This window comes from Vigna unguiculata, chromosome 8 (assembly GCF_037176805.1).
Source record: "Vigna unguiculata cultivar grain cowpea cultivar isolate G323 ecotype 2 chromosome 8, ASM3717680v1, whole genome shotgun sequence".
Classification (NCBI taxonomy): Eukaryota; Viridiplantae; Streptophyta; class Magnoliopsida; order Fabales; family Fabaceae; genus Vigna; species Vigna unguiculata.
Window position 1 is genome coordinate 28,035,738 of NC_140799.1, and position 22,726 is coordinate 28,058,463.

Sequence of the window (22,726 nt, forward strand, 5' to 3'; positions counted from 1 at the left end):
CGTTTCTTATAAGTCGTTGAATGTCAACGTCAAACATGTAGGCCAAGACTTTTTTTTCTCGTTATAAACATATTAGGAGACAAACGCCTAATTATAGATCATGGTTAGACAGGTTGGGCCAGACAAGTCGTCCACAGATCGTTGTTCGCAACCTCGGCCTTCAAGCTTAGGATAATTATACAACCGTAACAAAGACGAGTTGTAGATCAACTCTAAGGGAACCAATGGTAATCTAGACACAAATTCTCACTAGTTTCAATTTCTTTGATTGCAATTTATATTTCTTGTTTCTTTAGATATTCCACACGTAAAGTGATAATATTTTTTGTATTTATTTAATAAACCACGAAAATATTATGGTGGAAAGGATATTTCTGATAAAGGGAAGGCAAAAATTGTCCAAATATACAACTCGTTTGTGGTAATGTGCAACAAAGTTATATGAGTGAAAAATTAAAAATGGTAAATTTTAGCCTACTGCAATGCTTTCATGTAGAAAAAAATTTAAATAATTGATTATGCACTTTAACATCAAAGATTCCGCAGTAGCACACCAGGTTAATTTCACAAATTGAAATCCGGGTTCAACTCCCAGCTGCGGAATTACATTTTAGAAATTATTATTCTTTTTTTGTAATGCGTTTTGCCCATTAGTTTGTAAAATATGCGTTGAAAATATAAAACCTTTATTTTATTGCCTTATTTAATGTCTCACTAAAACTAGGAAAAATATCAAATAAATAACTATTAGGAAGAAACAAAGTTGGTCTATTTTTACAACTATTTTTTTAGTCTTTGAACCCCAGAAAGCTAATAGGCAATATGTTTAGGCTTAAAAAAATATATGAATTTTTCTTTGAATCAAAAATAAAGTTCTTTTATTGTTTTCTCGTGTCACGAGTTTTTATATTTTTCTATCAGTTTAACCATTTAGAAATGATGATTAATCGACTCTTAATTTTATTATTCACAAAATACATCGAAAGTTAACTTTTAATTTGTCAAATAATAATCTTTCGTGTTATGTGCTCATGTAGCTTGGTAAGCTTACTTGATAACATTGTGTTCCATCTTTATATTCGAAAGTAATTAAAGAATTTGAGGCACAACATATTGATTGATATCACACTCTTATCTGTACAAGTGTTGTGCCTTCCATAACACGCAAGAAATTATTTCTAATAAGATAAGCACACACATCGAGGACACACAACTCGTCGTACACCTCACAATTTCGGTCGAGTTTCACAAGTTACCATTTGATACTCCCGTTTCTTATAAGTCGTTGAATGTCAACGTCAAACATGTAGGCCAAGACTTTTTTTTCTCGTTATAAACATATTAGGAGACAAACGCCTAATTATAGATCATGGTTAGACAGGTTGGGCCAGACAAGTCGTCCACAGATCGTTGTTCGCAACCTCGGCCTTCAAGCTTAGGATAATTATACAACCGTAACAAAGACGAGTTGTAGATCAACTCTAAGGGAACCAATGGTAATCTAGACACAAATTCTCACTAGTTTCAATTTCTTTGATTGCAATTTCTATTTCTTGTTTCTTTAGATATTCCACACGTAAAGTGATAATATTTTTTGTATTTATTTAATAAACCACGAAAATATTATGGTGGAAAGGATATTTCTGATAAAGGGAAGGCAAAAATTGTCCAAATATACAACTCGTTTGTGGTAATGTGCAACAAAGTTATATGAGTGAAAAATTAAAAATGGTAAATTTTAGCCTACTGCAATGCTTTCATGTAGAATAAAATTTAAATAGTTGATTATGCACTTTACCATGAAAGATTCCGCAGTAGCACACCAGGTTAATTTCACAAATTGAAATCCGGGTTCAACTCCCGGCTGCGGAATTACATTTTAGAAATTATTATTCTTTTTTTGTAATGCGTTTTGCCCATTAGTTTGTAAAATATGCGTTGAAAATATAAAACCTTTATTTTATTGCCTTATTTAATGTCTCACTAAAACTAGGAAAAATATCAAATAAATAACTATTAGGAAGAAACAAAGTTGGTCTATTTTTACAACTATTTTTTTAGTCTTTGAACCCCAGAAAGCTATAGGCAATATGTTTAGGCTTAAAAAAATATATGAATTTTTCTTTGAATCAAAAATAAAGTTCTTTTATTGTTTTCTCGTGTCACGAGTTTTTATATTTTTCTATCAGTTTAACCATTTAGAAATGATGATTAATCGACTCTTAATTTTATTATTCACAAAATACATCGAAAGTTAACTTTTAATTTGTCAAATAATAATCTTTCGTGTTATGTGCTCATGTAGCTTGGTAAGCTTACTTGATAACATTGTGTTCCATCTTTATATTCGAAAGTAATTAAAGAATTTGAGGCACAACATACTGATTGATATCACACTCTTATCTGTACAAGTGTTGTGCCTTCCATAACACGCAAGAAATTATTTCTAATAAGATAAGCACACACATCGAGGACACACAACTCGTCGTACACCTCACAATTTCGGTCGAGTTTCACAAGTTACCATTTGATACTCCCGTTTCTTATAAGTCGTTGAATGTCAACGTCAAACATGTAGGCCAAGACTTTTTTTTCTCGTTATAAACATATTAGGAGACAAACGCCTAATTATAGATCATGGTTAGACAGGTTGGGCCAGACAAGTCGTCCACAGATCGTTGTTCGCAACCTCGGCCTTCAAGCTTAGGATAATTATACAACCGTAACAAAGACGAGTTGTAGATCAACTCTAAGGGAACCAATGGTAATCTAGACACAAATTCTCACTAGTTTCAATTTCTTTGATTGCAATTTATATTTCTTGTTTCTTTAGATATTCCACACGTAAAGTGATAATATTTTTTGTATTTATTTAATAAACCACGAAAATATTATGGTGGAAAGGATATTTCTGATAAAGGGAAGGCAAAAATTGTCCAAATATACAACTCGTTTGTGGTAATGTGCAACAAAGTTATATGAGTGAAAAATTAAAAATGGTAAATTTTAGCCTACTGCAATGCTTTCATGTAGAAAAAAATTTAAATAATTGATTATGCACTTTAACATCAAAGATTCCGCAGTAGCACACCAGGTTAATTTCACAAATTGAAATCCGGGTTCAACACCCAGCTGCGGAATTACATTTTAGAAATTATTATTCTTTTTTTGTAATGCGTTTTGCCCATTAGTTTGTAAAATATGCGTTGAAAATATAAAACCTTTATTTTATTGCCTTATTTAATGTCTCACTAAAACTAGGAAAAATATCAAATAAATAACTATTAGGAAGAAACAAAGTTGGTCTATTTTTACAACTATTTTTTTAGTCTTTGAACCCCAGAAAGCTAATAGGCAATATGTTTAGGCTTAAAAAAATATATGAATTTTTCTTTGAATCAAAAATAAAGTTCTTTTATTGTTTTCTCGTGTCACGAGTTTTTATATTTTTCTATCAGTTTAACCATTTAGAAATGATGATTAATCGACTCTTAATTTTATTATTCACAAAATACATCGAAAGTTAACTTTTAATTTGTCAAATAATAATCTTTCGTGTTATGTGCTCATGTAGCTTGGTAAGCTTACTTGATAACATTGTGTTCCATCTTTATATTCGAAAGTAATTAAAGAATTTGAGGTACAACATATTGATTGATATCACACTCTTATCTGTACAAGTGTTGTGCCTTCCATAACACGCAAGAAATTATTTCTAATAAGATAAGCACACACATCGAGGACACACAACTCGTCGTACACCTCACAATTTCGGTCGAGTTTCACAAGTTACCATTTGATACTCCCGTTTCTTATAAGTCGTTGAATGTCAACGTCAAACATGTAGGCCAAGACTTTTTTTTCTCGTTATAAACATATTAGGAGACAAACGCCTAATTATAGATCATGGTTAGACAGGTTGGGCCAGACAAGTCGTCCACAGATCGTTGTTCGCAACCTCGGCCTTCAAGCTTAGGATAATTATACAACCGTAACAAAGACGAGTTGTAGATCAACTCTAAGGGAACCAATGGTAATCTAGACACAAATTCTCACTAGTTTCAATTTCTTTGATTGCAATTTATATTTCTTGTTTCTTTAGATATTCCACACGTAAAGTGATAATATTTTTTGTATTTATTTAATAAACCACGAAAATATTATGGTGGAAAGGATATTTCTGATAAAGGGAAGGCAAAAATTGTCCAAATATACAACTCGTTTGTGGTAATGTGCAACAAAGTTATATGAGTGAAAAATTAAAAATGGTAAATTTTAGCCTACTGCAATGCTTTCATGTAGAATAAAATTTAAATAGTTGATTATGCACTTTACCATGAAAGATTCCGCAGTAGCACACCAGGTTAATTTCACAAATTGAAATCCGGGTTCAACTCCCGGCTGCGGAATTACATTTTAGAAATTATTATTCTTTTTTTGTAATGCGTTTTGCCCATTAGTTTGTAAAATATGCGTTGAAAATATAAAACCTTTATTTTATTGCCTTATTTAATGTCTCACTAAAACTAGGAAAAATATCAAATAAATAACTATTAGGAAGAAACAAAGTTGGTCTATTTTTACAACTATTTTTTTAGTCTTTGAACCCCAGAAAGCTATAGGCAATATGTTTAGGCTTAAAAAAATATATGAATTTTTCTTTGAATCAAAAATAAAGTTCTTTTATTGTTTTCTCGTGTCACGAGTTTTTATATTTTTCTATCAGTTTAACCATTTAGAAATGATGATTAATCGACTCTTAATTTTATTATTCACAAAATACATCGAAAGTTAACTTTTAATTTGTCAAATAATAATCTTTCGTGTTATGTGCTCATGTAGCTTGGTAAGCTTACTTGATAACATTGTGTTCCATCTTTATATTCGAAAGTAATTAAAGAATTTGAGGTACAACATATTGATTGATATCACACTCTTATCTGTACAAGTGTTGTGCCTTCCATAACACGCAAGAAATTATTTCTAATAAGATAAGCACACACATCGAGGACACACAACTCGTCGTACACCTCACAATTTCGGTCGAGTTTCACAAGTTACCATTTGATACTCCCGTTTCTTATAAGTCGTTGAATGTCAACGTCAAACATGTAGGCCAAGACTTTTTTTTCTCGTTATAAACATATTAGGAGACAAACGCCTAATTATAGATCATGGTTAGACAGGTTGGGCCAGACAAGTCGTCCACAGATCGTTGTTCGCAACCTCGGCCTTCAAGCTTAGGATAATTATACAACCGTAACAAAGACGAGTTGTAGATCAACTCTAAGGGAACCAATGGTAATCTAGACACAAATTCCCACTAGTTTCAATTTCTTTGATTGCAATTTATATTTCTTGTTTCTTTAGATATTCCACACGTAAAGTGATAATATTTTTTGTATTTATTTAATAAACCACGAAAATATTATGGTGGAAAGGATATTTCTGATAAAGGGAAGGCAAAAATTGTCCAAATATACAACTCGTTTGTGGTAATGTGCAACAAAGTTATATGAGTGAAAAATTAAAAATGGTAAATTTTAGCCTACTGCAATGCTTTCATGTAGAAAAAAATTTAAATAATTGATTATGCACTTTAACATCAAAGATTCCGCAGTAGCACACCAGGTTAATTTCACAAATTGAAATCCGGGTTCAACTCCCGGCTGCGGAATTACATTTTAGAAATTATTATTCTTTTTTTGTAATGCGTTTTGCCCATTAGTTTGTAAAATATGCGTTGAAAATATAAAACCTTTATTTTATTGCCTTATTTAATGTCTCACTAAAACTAGGAAAAATATCAAGTAAATAACTATTAGGAAGAAACAAAGTTGGTCTATTTTTACAACTATTTTTTTAGTCTTTGAACCCCAGAAAGCTATAGGCAATATGTTTAGGCTTAAAAAAATATATGAATTTTTCTTTGAATCAAAAATAAAGTTCTTTTATTGTTTTCTCGTGTCACGAGTTTTTATATTTTTCTATCAGTTTAACCATTTAGAAATGATGATTAATCGACTCTTAATTTTATTATTCACAAAATACATCGAAAGTTAACTTTTAATTTGTCAAATAATAATCTTTCGTGTTATGTGCTCATGTAGCTTGGTAAGCTTACTTGATAACATTGTGTTCCATCTTTATATTCGAAAGTAATTAAAGAATTTGAGGTACAACATATTGATTGATATCACACTCTTATCTGTACAAGTGTTGTGCCTTCCATAACACGCAAGAAATTATTTCTAATAAGATAAGCACACACATCGAGGACACACAACTCGTCGTACACCTCACAATTTCGGTCGAGTTTCACAAGTTACCATTTGATACTCCCGTTTCTTATAAGTCGTTGAATGTCAACGTCAAACATGTAGGCCAAGACTTTTTTTTCTCGTTATAAACATATTAGGAGACAAACGCCTAATTATAGATCATGGTTAGACAGGTTGGGCCAGACAAGTCGTCCACAGATCGTTGTTCGCAACCTCGGCCTTCAAGCTTAGGATAATTATACAACCGTAACAAAGACGAGTTGTAGATCAACTCTAAGGGAACCAATGGTAATCTAGACACAAATTCCCACTAGTTTCAATTTCTTTGATTGCAATTTATATTTCTTGTTTCTTTAGATATTCCACACGTAAAGTGATAATATTTTTTGTATTTATTTAATAAACCACGAAAATATTATGGTGGAAAGGATATTTCTGATAAAGGGAAGGCAAAAATTGTCCAAATATACAACTCGTTTGTGGTAATGTGCAACAAAGTTATATGAGTGAAAAATTAAAAATGGTAAATTTTAGCCTACTGCAATGCTTTCATGTAGAAAAAAATTTAAATAATTGATTATGCACTTTAACATCAAAGATTCCGCAGTAGCACACCAGGTTAATTTCACAAATTGAAATCCGGGTTCAACTCCCGGCTGCGGAATTACATTTTAGAAATTATTATTCTTTTTTTGTAATGCGTTTTGCCCATTAGTTTGTAAAATATGCGTTGAAAATATAAAACCTTTATTTTATTGCCTTATTTAATGTCTCACTAAAACTAGGAAAAATATCAAGTAAATAACTATTAGGAAGAAACAAAGTTGGTCTATTTTTACAACTATTTTTTTAGTCTTTGAACCCCAGAAAGCTATAGGCAATATGTTTAGGCTTAAAAAAATATATGAATTTTTCTTTGAATCAAAAATAAAGTTCTTTTATTGTTTTCTCGTGTCACGAGTTTTTATATTTTTCTATCAGTTTAACCATTTAGAAATGATGATTAATCGACTCTTAATTTTATTATTCACAAAATACATCGAAAGTTAACTTTTAATTTGTCAAATAATAATCTTTCGTGTTATGTGCTCATGTAGCTTGGTAAGCTTACTTGATAACATTGTGTTCCATCTTTATATTCGAAAGTAATTAAAGAATTTGAGGTACAACATATTGATTGATATCACACTCTTATCTGTACAAGTGTTGTGCCTTCCATAACACGCAAGAAATTATTTCTAATAAGATAAGCACACACATCGAGGACACACAACTCGTCGTACACCTCACAATTTCGGTCGAGTTTCACAAGTTACCATTTGATACTCCCGTTTCTTATAAGTCGTTGAATGTCAACGTCAAACATGTAGGCCAAGACTTTTTTTTCTCGTTATAAACATATTAGGAGACAAACGCCTAATTATAGATCATGGTTAGACAGGTTGGGCCAGACAAGTCGTCCACAGATCGTTGTTCGCAACCTCGGCCTTCAAGCTTAGGATAATTATACAACCGTAACAAAGACGAGTTGTAGATCAACTCTAAGGGAACCAATGGTAATCTAGACACAAATTCTCACTAGTTTCAATTTCTTTGATTGCAATTTATATTTCTTGTTTCTTTAGATATTCCACACGTAAAGTGATAATATTTTTTGTATTTATTTAATAAACCACGAAAATATTATGGTGGAAAGGATATTTCTGATAAAGGGAAGGCAAAAATTGTCCAAATATACAACTCGTTTGTGGTAATGTGCAACAAAGTTATATGAGTGAAAAATTAAAAATGGTAAATTTTAGCCTACTGCAATGCTTTCATGTAGAATAAAATTTAAATAGTTGATTATGCACTTTACCATGAAAGATTCCGCAGTAGCACACCAGGTTAATTTCACAAATTGAAATCCGGGTTCAACTCCCGGCTGCGGAATTACATTTTAGAAATTATTATTCTTTTTTTGTAATGCGTTTTGCCCATTAGTTTGTAAAATATGCGTTGAAAATATAAAACCTTTATTTTATTGCCTTATTTAATGTCTCACTAAAACTAGGAAAAATATCAAATAAATAACTATTAGGAAGAAACAAAGTTGGTCTATTTTTACAACTATTTTTTTAGTCTTTGAACCCCAGAAAGCTATAGGCAATATGTTTAGGCTTAAAAAAATATATGAATTTTTCTTTGAATCAAAAATAAAGTTCTTTTATTGTTTTCTCGTGTCACGAGTTTTTATATTTTTCTATCAGTTTAACCATTTAGAAATGATGATTAATCGACTCTTAATTTTATTATTCACAAAATACATCGAAAGTTAACTTTTAATTTGTCAAATAATAATCTTTCGTGTTATGTGCTCATGTAGCTTGGTAAGCTTACTTGATAACATTGTGTTCCATCTTTATATTCGAAAGTAATTAAAGAATTTGAGGTACAACATATTGATTGATATCACACTCTTATCTGTACAAGTGTTGTGCCTTCCATAACACGCAAGAAATTATTTCTAATAAGATAAGCACACACATCGAGGACACACAACTCGTCGTACACCTCACAATTTCGGTCGAGTTTCACAAGTTACCATTTGATACTCCCGTTTCTTATAAGTCGTTGAATGTCAACGTCAAACATGTAGGCCAAGACTTTTTTTTCTCGTTATAAACATATTAGGAGACAAACGCCTAATTATAGATCATGGTTAGACAGGTTGGGCCAGACAAGTCGTCCACAGATCGTTGTTCGCAACCTCGGCCTTCAAGCTTAGGATAATTATACAACCGTAACAAAGACGAGTTGTAGATCAACTCTAAGGGAACCAATGGTAATCTAGACACAAATTCCCACTAGTTTCAATTTCTTTGATTGCAATTTATATTTCTTGTTTCTTTAGATATTCCACACGTAAAGTGATAATATTTTTTGTATTTATTTAATAAACCACGAAAATATTATGGTGGAAAGGATATTTCTGATAAAGGGAAGGCAAAAATTGTCCAAATATACAACTCGTTTGTGGTAATGTGCAACAAAGTTATATGAGTGAAAAATTAAAAATGGTAAATTTTAGCCTACTGCAATGCTTTCATGTAGAAAAAAATTTAAATAATTGATTATGCACTTTAACATCAAAGATTCCGCAGTAGCACACCAGGTTAATTTCACAAATTGAAATCCGGGTTCAACTCCCGGCTGCGGAATTACATTTTAGAAATTATTATTCTTTTTTTGTAATGCGTTTTGCCCATTAGTTTGTAAAATATGCGTTGAAAATATAAAACCTTTATTTTATTGCCTTATTTAATGTCTCACTAAAACTAGGAAAAATATCAAGTAAATAACTATTAGGAAGAAACAAAGTTGGTCTATTTTTACAACTATTTTTTTAGTCTTTGAACCCCAGAAAGCTATAGGCAATATGTTTAGGCTTAAAAAAATATATGAATTTTTCTTTGAATCAAAAATAAAGTTCTTTTATTGTTTTCTCGTGTCACGAGTTTTTATATTTTTCTATCAGTTTAACCATTTAGAAATGATGATTAATCGACTCTTAATTTTATTATTCACAAAATACATCGAAAGTTAACTTTTAATTTGTCAAATAATAATCTTTCGTGTTATGTGCTCATGTAGCTTGGTAAGCTTACTTGATAACATTGTGTTCCATCTTTATATTCGAAAGTAATTAAAGAATTTGAGGTACAACATATTGATTGATATCACACTCTTATCTGTACAAGTGTTGTGCCTTCCATAACACGCAAGAAATTATTTCTAATAAGATAAGCACACACATCGAGGACACACAACTCGTCGTACACCTCACAATTTCGGTCGAGTTTCACAAGTTACCATTTGATACTCCCGTTTCTTATAAGTCGTTGAATGTCAACGTCAAACATGTAGGCCAAGACTTTTTTTTCTCGTTATAAACATATTAGGAGACAAACGCCTAATTATAGATCATGGTTAGACAGGTTGGGCCAGACAAGTCGTCCACAGATCGTTGTTCGCAACCTCGGCCTTCAAGCTTAGGATAATTATACAACCGTAACAAAGACGAGTTGTAGATCAACTCTAAGGGAACCAATGGTAATCTAGACACAAATTCTCACTAGTTTCAATTTCTTTGATTGCAATTTATATTTCTTGTTTCTTTAGATATTCCACACGTAAAGTGATAATATTTTTTGTATTTATTTAATAAACCACGAAAATATTATGGTGGAAAGGATATTTCTGATAAAGGGAAGGCAAAAATTGTCCAAATATACAACTCGTTTGTGGTAATGTGCAACAAAGTTATATGAGTGAAAAATTAAAAATGGTAAATTTTAGCCTACTGCAATGCTTTCATGTAGAATAAAATTTAAATAGTTGATTATGCACTTTACCATGAAAGATTCCGCAGTAGCACACCAGGTTAATTTCACAAATTGAAATCCGGGTTCAACTCCCGGCTGCGGAATTACATTTTAGAAATTATTATTCTTTTTTTGTAATGCGTTTTGCCCATTAGTTTGTAAAATATGCGTTGAAAATATAAAACCTTTATTTTATTGCCTTATTTAATGTCTCACTAAAACTAGGAAAAATATCAAATAAATAACTATTAGGAAGAAACAAAGTTGGTCTATTTTTACAACTATTTTTTTAGTCTTTGAACCCCAGAAAGCTATAGGCAATATGTTTAGGCTTAAAAAAATATATGAATTTTTCTTTGAATCAAAAATAAAGTTCTTTTATTGTTTTCTCGTGTCACGAGTTTTTATATTTTTCTATCAGTTTAACCATTTAGAAATGATGATTAATCGACTCTTAATTTTATTATTCACAAAATACATCGAAAGTTAAGTTTTAATTTGTCAAATAATAATCTTTCGTGTTATGTGCTCATGTAGCTTGGTAAGCTTACTTGATAACATTGTGTTCCATCTTTATATTCGAAAGTAATTAAAGAATTTGAGGTACAACATATTGATTGATATCACACTCTTATCTGTACAAGTGTTGTGCCTTCCATAACACGCAAGAAATTATTTCTAATAAGATAAGCACACACATCGAGGACACACAACTCGTCGTACACCTCACAATTTCGGTCGAGTTTCACAAGTTACCATTTGATACTCCCGTTTCTTATAAGTCGTTGAATGTCAACGTCAAACATGTAGGCCAAGACTTTTTTTTCTCGTTATAAACATATTAGGAGACAAACGCCTAATTATAGATCATGGTTAGACAGGTTGGGCCAGACAAGTCGTCCACAGATCGTTGTTCGCAACCTCGGCCTTCAAGCTTAGGATAATTATACAACCGTAACAAAGACGAGTTGTAGATCAACTCTAAGGGAACCAATGGTAATCTAGACACAAATTCTCACTAGTTTCAATTTCTTTGATTGCAATTTATATTTCTTGTTTCTTTAGATATTCCACACGTAAAGTGATAATATTTTTTGTATTTATTTAATAAACCACGAAAATATTATGGTGGAAAGGATATTTCTGATAAAGGGAAGGCAAAAATTGTCCAAATATACAACTCGTTTGTGGTAATGTGCAACAAAGTTATATGAGTGAAAAATTAAAAATGGTAAATTTTAGCCTACTGCAATGCTTTCATGTAGAAAAAAATTTAAATAATTGATTATGCACTTTAACATCAAAGATTCCGCAGTAGCACACCAGGTTAATTTCACAAATTGAAATCCGGGTTCAACTCCCGGCTGCGGAATTACATTTTAGAAATTATTATTCTTTTTTTGTAATGCGTTTTGCCCATTAGTTTGTAAAATATGCGTTGAAAATATAAAACCTTTATTTTATTGCCTTATTTAATGTCTCACTAAAACTAGGAAAAATATCAAATAAATAACTATTAGGAAGAAACAAAGTTGGTCTATTTTTACAACTATTTTTTTAGTCTTTGAACCCCAGAAAGCTAATAGGCAATATGTTTAGGCTTAAAAAAATATATGAATTTTTCTTTGAATCAAAAATAAAGTTCTTTTATTGTTTTCTCGTGTCACGAGTTTTTATATTTTTCTATCAGTTTAACCATTTAGAAATGATGATTAATCGACTCTTAATTTTATTATTCACAAAATACATCGAAAGTTAACTTTTGATTTGTCAAATAATAATCTTTCGTGTTATGTGCTCATGTAGCTTGGTAAGCTTACTTGATAACATTGTGTTCCATCTTTATATTCGAAAGTAATTAAAGAATTTGAGGTACAACATATTGATTGATATCACACTCTTATCTGTACAAGTGTTGTGCCTTCCATAACACGCAAGAAATTATTTCTAATAAGATAAGCACACACATCGAGGACACACAACTCGTCGTACACCTCACAATTTCGGTCGAGTTTCACAAGTTACCATTTGATACTCCCGTTTCTTATAAGTCGTTGAATGTCAACGTCAAACATGTAGGCCAAGACTTTTTTTTCTCGTTATAAACATATTAGGAGACAAACGCCTAATTATAGATCATGGTTAGACAGGTTGGGCCAGACAAGTCGTCCACAGATCGTTGTTCGCAACCTCGGCCTTCAAGCTTAGGATAATTATACAACCGTAACAAAGACGAGTTGTAGATCAACTCTAAGGGAACCAATGGTAATCTAGACACAAATTCTCACTAGTTTCAATTTCTTTGATTGCAATTTATATTTCTTGTTTCTTTAGATATTCCACACGTAAAGTGATAATATTTTTTGTATTTATTTAATAAACCACGAAAATATTATGGTGGAAAGGATATTTCTGATAAAGGGAAGGCAAAAATTGTCCAAATATACAACTCGTTTGTGGTAATGTGCAACAAAGTTATATGAGTGAAAAATTAAAAATGGTAAATTTTAGCCTACTGCAATGCTTTCATGTAGAAAAAAATTTAAATAATTGATTATGCACTTTAACATCAAAGATTCCGCAGTAGCACACCAGGTTAATTTCACAAATTGAAATCCGGGTTCAACTCCCGGCTGCGGAATTACATTTTAGAAATTATTATTCTTTTTTTGTAATGCGTTTTGCCCATTAGTTTGTAAAATATGCGTTGAAAATATAAAACCTTTATTTTATTGCCTTATTTAATGTCTCACTAAAACTAGGAAAAATATCAAATAAATAACTATTAGGAAGAAACAAAGTTGGTCTATTTTTACAACTATTTTTTTAGTCTTTGAACCCCAGAAAGCTATAGGCAATATGTTTAGGCTTAAAAAAATATATGAATTTTTCTTTGAATCAAAAATAAAGTTCTTTTATTGTTTTCTCGTGTCACGAGTTTTTATATTTTTCTATCAGTTTAACCATTTAGAAATGATGATTAATCGACTCTTAATTTTATTATTCACAAAATACATCGAAAGTTAAGTTTTAATTTGTCAAATAATAATCTTTCGTGTTATGTGCTCATGTAGCTTGGTAAGCTTACTTGATAACATTGTGTTCCATCTTTATATTCGAAAGTAATTAAAGAATTTGAGGTACAACATATTGATTGATATCACACTCTTATCTGTACAAGTGTTGTGCCTTCCATAACACGCAAGAAATTATTTCTAATAAGATAAGCACACACATCGAGGACACACAACTCGTCGTACACCTCACAATTTCGGTCGAGTTTCACAAGTTACCATTTGATACTCCCGTTTCTTATAAGTCGTTGAATGTCAACGTCAAACATGTAGGCCAAGACTTTTTTTTCTCGTTATAAACATATTAGGAGACAAACGCCTAATTATAGATCATGGTTAGACAGGTTGGGCCAGACAAGTCGTCCACAGATCGTTGTTCGCAACCTCGGCCTTCAAGCTTAGGATAATTATACAACCGTAACAAAGACGAGTTGTAGATCAACTCTAAGGGAACCAATGGTAATCTAGACACAAATTCTCACTAGTTTCAATTTCTTTGATTGCAATTTATATTTCTTGTTTCTTTAGATATTCCACACGTAAAGTGATAATATTTTTTGTATTTATTTAATAAACCACGAAAATATTATGGTGGAAAGGATATTTCTGATAAAGGGAAGGCAAAAATTGTCCAAATATACAACTCGTTTGTGGTAATGTGCAACAAAGTTATATGAGTGAAAAATTAAAAATGGTAAATTTTAGCCTACTGCAATGCTTTCATGTAGAAAAAAATTTAAATAATTGATTATGCACTTTAACATCAAAGATTCCGCAGTAGCACACCAGGTTAATTTCACAAATTGAAATCCGGGTTCAACTCCCGGCTGCGGAATTACATTTTAGAAATTATTATTCTTTTTTTGTAATGCGTTTTGCCCATTAGTTTGTAAAATATGCGTTGAAAATATAAAACCTTTATTTTATTGCCTTATTTAATGTCTCACTAAAACTAGGAAAAATATCAAATAAATAACTATTAGGAAGAAACAAAGTTGGTCTATTTTTACAACTATTTTTTTAGTCTTTGAACCCCAGAAAGCTAATAGGCAATATGTTTAGGCTTAAAAAAATATATGAATTTTTCTTTGAATCAAAAATAAAGTTCTTTTATTGTTTTCTCGTGTCACGAGTTTTTATATTTTTCTATCAGTTTAACCATTTAGAAATGATGATTAATCGACTCTTAATTTTATTATTCACAAAATACATCGAAAGTTAACTTTTGATTTGTCAAATAATAATCTTTCGTGTTATGTGCTCATGTAGCTTGGTAAGCTTACTTGATAACATTGTGTTCCATCTTTATATTCGAAAGTAATTAAAGAATTTGAGGTACAACATATTGATTGATATCACACTCTTATCTGTACAAGTGTTGTGCCTTCCATAACACGCAAGAAATTATTTCTAATAAGATAAGCACACACATCGAGGACACACAACTCGTCGTACACCTCACAATTTCGGTCGAGTTTCACAAGTTACCATTTGATACTCCCGTTTCTTATAAGTCGTTGAATGTCAACGTCAAACATGTAGGCCAAGACTTTTTTTTCTCGTTATAAACATATTAGGAGACAAACGCCTAATTATAGATCATGGTTAGACAGGTTGGGCCAGACAAGTCGTCCACAGATCGTTGTTCGCAACCTCGGCCTTCAAGCTTAGGATAATTATACAACCGTAACAAAGACGAGTTGTAGATCAACTCTAAGGGAACCAATGGTAATCTAGACACAAATTCTCACTAGTTTCAATTTCTTTGATTGCAATTTATATTTCTTGTTTCTTTAGATATTCCACACGTAAAGTGATAATATTTTTTGTATTTATTTAATAAACCACGAAAATATTATGGTGGAAAGGATATTTCTGATAAAGGGAAGGCAAAAATTGTCCAAATATACAACTCGTTTGTGGTAATGTGCAACAAAGTTATATGAGTGAAAAATTAAAAATGGTAAATTTTAGCCTACTGCAATGCTTTCATGTAGAAAAAAATTTAAATAATTGATTATGCACTTTAACATCAAAGATTCCGCAGTAGCACACCAGGTTAATTTCACAAATTGAAATCCGGGTTCAACTCCCGGCTGCGGAATTACATTTTAGAAATTATTATTCTTTTTTTGTAATGCGTTTTGCCCATTAGTTTGTAAAATATGCGTTGAAAATATAAAACCTTTATTTTATTGCCTTATTTAATGTCTCACTAAAACTAGGAAAAATATCAAATAAATAACTATTAGGAAGAAACAAAGTTGGTCTATTTTTACAACTATTTTTTTAGTCTTTGAACCCCAGAAAGCTATAGGCAATATGTTTAGGCTTAAAAAAATATATGAATTTTTCTTTGAATCAAAAATAAAGTTCTTTTATTGTTTTCTCGTGTCACGAGTTTTTATATTTTTCTATCAGTTTAACCATTTAGAAATGATGATTAATCGACTCTTAATTTTATTATTCACAAAATACATCGAAAGTTAACTTTTAATTTGTCAAATAATAATCTTTCGTGTTATGTGCTCATGTAGCTTGGTAAGCTTACTTGATAACATTGTGTTCCATCTTTATATTCGAAAGTAATTAAAGAATTTGAGGTACAACATATTGATTGATATCACACTCTTATCTGTACAAGTGTTGTGCCTTCCATAACACGCAAGAAATTATTTCTAATAAGATAAGCACACACATCGAGGACACACAACTCGTCGTACACCTCACAATTTCGGTCGAGTTTCACAAGTTACCATTTGATACTCCCGTTTCTTATAAGTCGTTGAATGTCAACGTCAAACATGTAGGCCAAGACTTTTTTTTCTCGTTATAAACATATTAGGAGACAAACGCCTAATTATAGATCATGGTTAGACAGGTTGGGCCAGACAAGTCGTCCACAGATCGTTGTTCGCAACCTCGGCCTTCAAGCTTAGGATAATTATACAACCGTAACAAAGACGAGTTGTAGATCAACTCTAAGGGAACCAATGGTAATCTAGACACAAATTCTCACTAGTTTCAATTTCTTTGATTGCAATTTATATTTCTTGTTTCTTTAGATATTCCACACGTAAAGTGATAATATTTTTTGTATTTATTTAATAAACCACGAAAATATTATGGTGGAAAGGATATTTCTGATAAAGGGAAGGCAAAAATTGTCCAAATATACAACTCGTTTGTGGTAATGTGCAACAAAGTTATATGAGTGAAAAATTAAAAATGGTAAATTTTAGCCTACTGCAATGCTTTCATGTAGAAAAAAATTTAAATAATTGATTATGCACTTTAACATCAAAGATTCCGCAGTAGCACACCAGGTTAATTTCACAAATTGAAATCCGGGTTCAACTCCCGGCTGCGGAATTACATTTTAGAAATTATTATTCTTTTTTTGTAATGCGTTTTGCCCATTAGTTTGTAAAATATGCGTTGAAAATATAAAACCTTTATTTTATTGCCTTATTTAATGTCTCACTAAAACTAGGAAAAATATCAAATAAATAACTATTAGGAAGAAACAAAGTTGGTCTATTTTTACAACTATTTTTTTAGTCTTTGAACCCCAGAAAGCTATAGGCAATATGTTTAGGCTTAAAAAAATATATGAATTTTTCTTTGAATCAAAAATAAAGTTCTTTTATTGTTTTCTCGTGTCACGAGTTTTTATATTTTTCTATCAGTTTAACCATTTAGAAATGATGATTAATCGACTCTTAATTTTATTATTCACAAAATACATCGAAAGTTAACTTTTAATTTGTCAAATAATAATCTTTCGTGTTATGTGCTCATGTAGCTTGGTAAGCTTACTTGATAACATTGTGTTCCATCTTTATATTCGAAAGTAATTAAAGAATTTGAGGTACAACATATTGATTGATATCACACTCTTATCTGTACAAGTGTTGTGCCTTCCATAACACGCAAGAAATTATTTCTAATAAGATAAGCACACACATCGAGGACACACAACTCGTCGTACACCTCACAATTTCGGTCGAGTTTCACAAGTTACCATTTGATACTCCCGTTTCTTATAAGTCGTTGAATGTCAACGTCAAACATGTAGGCCAAGACTTTTTTTTCTCGTTATAAACATATTAGGAGACAAACGCCTAATTATAGATCATGGTTAGACAGGTTGGGCCAGACAAGTCGTCCACAGATCGTTGTTCGCAACCTCGGCCTTCAAGCTTAGGATAATTATACAACCGTAACAAAGACGAGTTGTAGATCAACTCTAAGGGAACCAATGGTAATCTAGACACAAATTCTCACTAGTTTCAATTTCTTTGATTGCAATTTATATTTCTTGTTTCTTTAGATATTCCACACGTAAAGTGATAATATTTTTTGTATTTATTTAATAAACCACGAAAATATTATGGTGGAAAGGATATTTCTGATAAAGGGAAGGCAAAAATTGTCCAAATATACAACTCGTTTGTGGTAATGTGCAACAAAGTTATATGAGTGAAAAATTAAAAATGGTAAATTTTAGCCTACTGCAATGCTTTCATGTAGAAAAAAATTTAAATAATTGATTATGCACTTTAACATCAAAGATTCCGCAGTAGCACACCAGGTTAATTTCACAAATTGAAATTCGGGTTCAACTCCCGGCTGCGGAATTACATTTTAGAAATTATTATTCTTTTTTTGTAATGCGTTTTGCCCATTAGTTTGTAAAATATGCGTTGAAAATATAAAACCTTTATTTTATTGCCTTATTTAATGTCTCACTAAAACTAGGAAAAATATCAAATAAATAACTATTAGGAAGAAACAAAGTTGGTCTATTTTTACAACTATTTTTTTAGTCTTTGAACCCCAGAAAGCTATAGGCAATATGTTTAGGCTTAAAAAAATATATGAATTTTTCTTTGAATCAAAAATAAAGTTCTTTTATTGTTTTCTCGTGTCACGAGTTTTTATATTTTTCTATCAGTTTAACCATTTAGAAATGATGATTAATCGACTCTTAATTTTATTATTCACAAAATACATCGAAAGTTAACTTTTAATTTGTCAAATAATAATCTTTCGTGTTATGTGCTCATGTAGCTTGGTAAGCTTACTTGATAACATTGTGTTCCATCTTTATATTCGAAAGTAATTAAAGAATTTGAGGTACAACATATTGATTGATATCACACTCTTATCTGTACAAGTGTTGTGCCTTCCATAACACGCAAGAAATTATTTCTAATAAGATAAGCACACACATCGAGGACACACAACTCGTCGTACACCTCACAATTTCGGTCGAGTTTCACAAGTTACCATTTGATACTCCCGTTTCTTATAAGTCGTTGAATGTCAACGTCAAACATGTAGGCCAAGACTTTTTTTTCTCGTTATAAACATATTAGGAGACAAACGCCTAATTATAGATCATGGTTAGACAGGTTGGGCCAGACAAGTCGTCCACAGATCGTTGTTCGCAACCTCGGCCTTCAAGCTTAGGATAATTATACAACCGTAACAAAGACGAGTTGTAGATCAACTCTAAGGGAACCAATGGTAATCTAGACACAAATTCTCACTAGTTTCAATTTCTTTGATTGCAATTTATATTTCTTGTTTCTTTAGATATTCCACACGTAAAGTGATAATATTTTTTGTATTTATTTAATAAACCACGAAAATATTATGGTGGAAAGGATATTTCTGATAAAGGGAAGGCAAAAATTGTCCAAATATACAACTCGTTTGTGGTAATGTGCAACAAAGTTATATGAGTGAAAAATTAAAAATGGTAAATTTTAGCCTACTGCAATGCTTTCATGTAGAAAAAAATTTAAATAATTGATTATGCACTTTAACATCAAAGATTCCGCAGTAGCACACCAGGTTAATTTCACAAATTGAAATCCGGGTTCAACTCCCGGCTGCGGAATTACATTTTAGAAATTATTATTCTTTTTTTGTAATGCGTTTTGCCCATTAGTTTGTAAAATATGCGTTGAAAATATAAAACCTTTATTTTATTGCCTTATTTAATGTCTCACTAAAACTAGGAAAAATATCAAATAAATAACTATTAGGAAGAAACAAAGTTGGTCTATTTTTACAACTATTTTTTTAGTCTTTGAACCCCAGAAAGCTATAGGCAATATGTTTAGGCTTAAAAAAATATATGAATTTTTCTTTGAATCAAAAATAAAGTTCTTTTATTGTTTTCTCGTGTCACGAGTTTTTATATTTTTCTATCAGTTTAACCATTTAGAAATGATGATTAATCGACTCTTAATTTTATTATTCACAAAATACATCGAAAGTTAACTTTTAATTTGTCAAATAATAATCTTTCGTGTTATGTGCTCATGTAGCTTGGTAAGCTTACTTGATAACATTGTGTTCCATCTTTATATTCGAAAGTAATTAAAGAATTTGAGGTACAACATATTGATTGATATCACACTCTTATCTGTACAAGTGTTGTGCCTTCCATAACACGCAAGAAATTATTTCTAATAAGATAAGCACACACATCGAGGACACACAACTCGTCGTACACCTCACAATTTCGGTCGAGTTTCACAAGTTACCATTTGATACTCCCGTTTCTTATAAGTCGTTGAATGTCAACGTCAAACATGTAGGCCGAGACTTTTTTTTCTCGTTATAAACATATTAGGAGACAAACGCCTAATTATAGATCATGGTTAGACAGGTTGGGCCAGACAAGTCGTCCACAGATCGTTGTTCGCAACCTCGGCCTTCAAGCTTAGGATAATTATACAACCGTAACAAAGACGAGTTGTAGATCAACTCTAAGGGAACCAATGGTAATCTAGACACAAATTCTCACTAGTTTCAATTTCTTTGATTGCAATTTATATTTCTTGTTTCTTTAGATATTCCACACGTAAAGTGATAATATTTTTTGTATTTATTTAATAAACCACGAAAATATTATGGTGGAAAGGATATTTCTGATAAAGGGAAGGCAAAAATTGTCCAAATATACAACTCGTTTGTGGTAATGTGCAACAAAGTTATATGAGTGAAAAATTAAAAATGGTAAATTTTAGCCTACTGCAATGCTTTCATGTAGAAAAAAATTTAAATAATTGATTATGCACTTTAACATCAAAGATTCCGCAGTAGCACACCAGGTTAATTTCACAAATTGAAATCCGGGTTCAACTCCCGGCTGCGGAATTACATTTTAGAAATTATTATTCTTTTTTTGTAATGCGTTTTGCCCATTAGTTTGTAAAATATGCGTTGAAAATATAAAACCTTTATTTTATTGCCTTATTTAATGTCTCACTAAAACTAGGAAAAATATCAAATAAATAACTATTAGGAAGAAACAAAGTTGGTCTATTTTTACAACTATTTTTTTAGTCTTTGAACCCCAGAAAGCTAATAGGCAATATGTTTAGGCTTAAAAAAATATATGAATTTTTCTTTGAATCAAAAATAAAGTTCTTTTATTGTTTTCTCGTGTCACGAGTTTTTATATTTTTCTATCAGTTTAACCATTTAGAAATGATGATTAATCGACTCTTAATTTTATTATTCACAAAATACATCGAAAGTTAACTTTTGATTTGTCAAATAATAATCTTTCGTGTTATGTGCTCATGTAGCTTGGTAAGCTTACTTGATAACATTGTGTTCCATCTTTATATTCGAAAGTAATTAAAGAATTTGAGGTACAACATATTGATTGATATCACACTCTTATCTGTACAAGTGTTGTGCCTTCCATAACACGCAAGAAATTATTTCTAATAAGATAAGCACACACATCGAGGACACACAACTCGTCGTACACCTCACAATTTCGGTCGAGTTTCACAAGTTACCATTTGATACTCCCGTTTCTTATAAGTCGTTGAATGTCAACGTCAAACATGTAGGCCAAGACTTTTTTTTCTCGTTATAAACATATTAGGAGACAAACGCCTAATTATAGATCATGGTTAGACAGGTTGGGCCAGACAAGTCGTCCACAGATCGTTGTTCGCAACCTCGGCCTTCAAGCTTAGGATAATTATACAACCGTAACAAAGACGAGTTGTAGATCAACTCTAAGGGAACCAATGGTAATCTAGACACAAATTCTCACTAGTTTCAATTTCTTTGATTGCAATTTATATTTCTTGTTTCTTTAGATATTCCACACGTAAAGTGATAATATTTTTTGTATTTATTTAATAAACCACGAAAATATTATGGTGGAAAGGATATTTCTGATAAAGGGAAGGCAAAAATTGTCCAAATATACAACTCGTTTGTGGTAATGTGCAACAAAGTTATATGAGTGAAAAATTAAAAATGGTAAATTTTAGCCTACTGCAATGCTTTCATGTAGAAAAAAATTTAAATAATTGATTATGCACTTTAACATCAAAGATTCCGCAGTAGCACACCAGGTTAATTTCACAAATTGAAATCCGGGTTCAACTCCCGGCTGCGGAATTACATTTTAGAAATTATTATTCTTTTTTTGTAATGCGTTTTGCCCATTAGTTTGTAAAATATGCGTTGAAAATATAAAACCTTTATTTTATTGCCTTATTTAATGTCTCACTAAAACTAGGAAAAATATCAAATAAATAACTATTAGGAAGAAACAAAGTTGGTCTATTTTTACAACTATTTTTTTAGTCTTTGAACCCCAGAAAGCTATAGGCAATATGTTTAGGCTTAAAAAAATATATGAATTTTTCTTTGAATCAAAAATAAAGTTCTTTTATTGTTTTCTCGTGTCACGAGTTTTTATATTTTTCTATCAGTTTAACCATTTAGAAATGATGATTAATCGACTCTTAATTTTATTATTCACAAAATACATCGAAAGTTAAGTTTTAATTTGTCAAATAATAATCTTTCGTGTTATGTGCTCATGTAGCTTGGTAAGCTTACTTGATAACATTGTGTTCCATCTTTATATTCGAAAGTAATTAAAGAATTTGAGGTACAACATATTGATTGATATCACACTCTTATCTGTACAAGTGTTGTGCCTTCCATAACACGC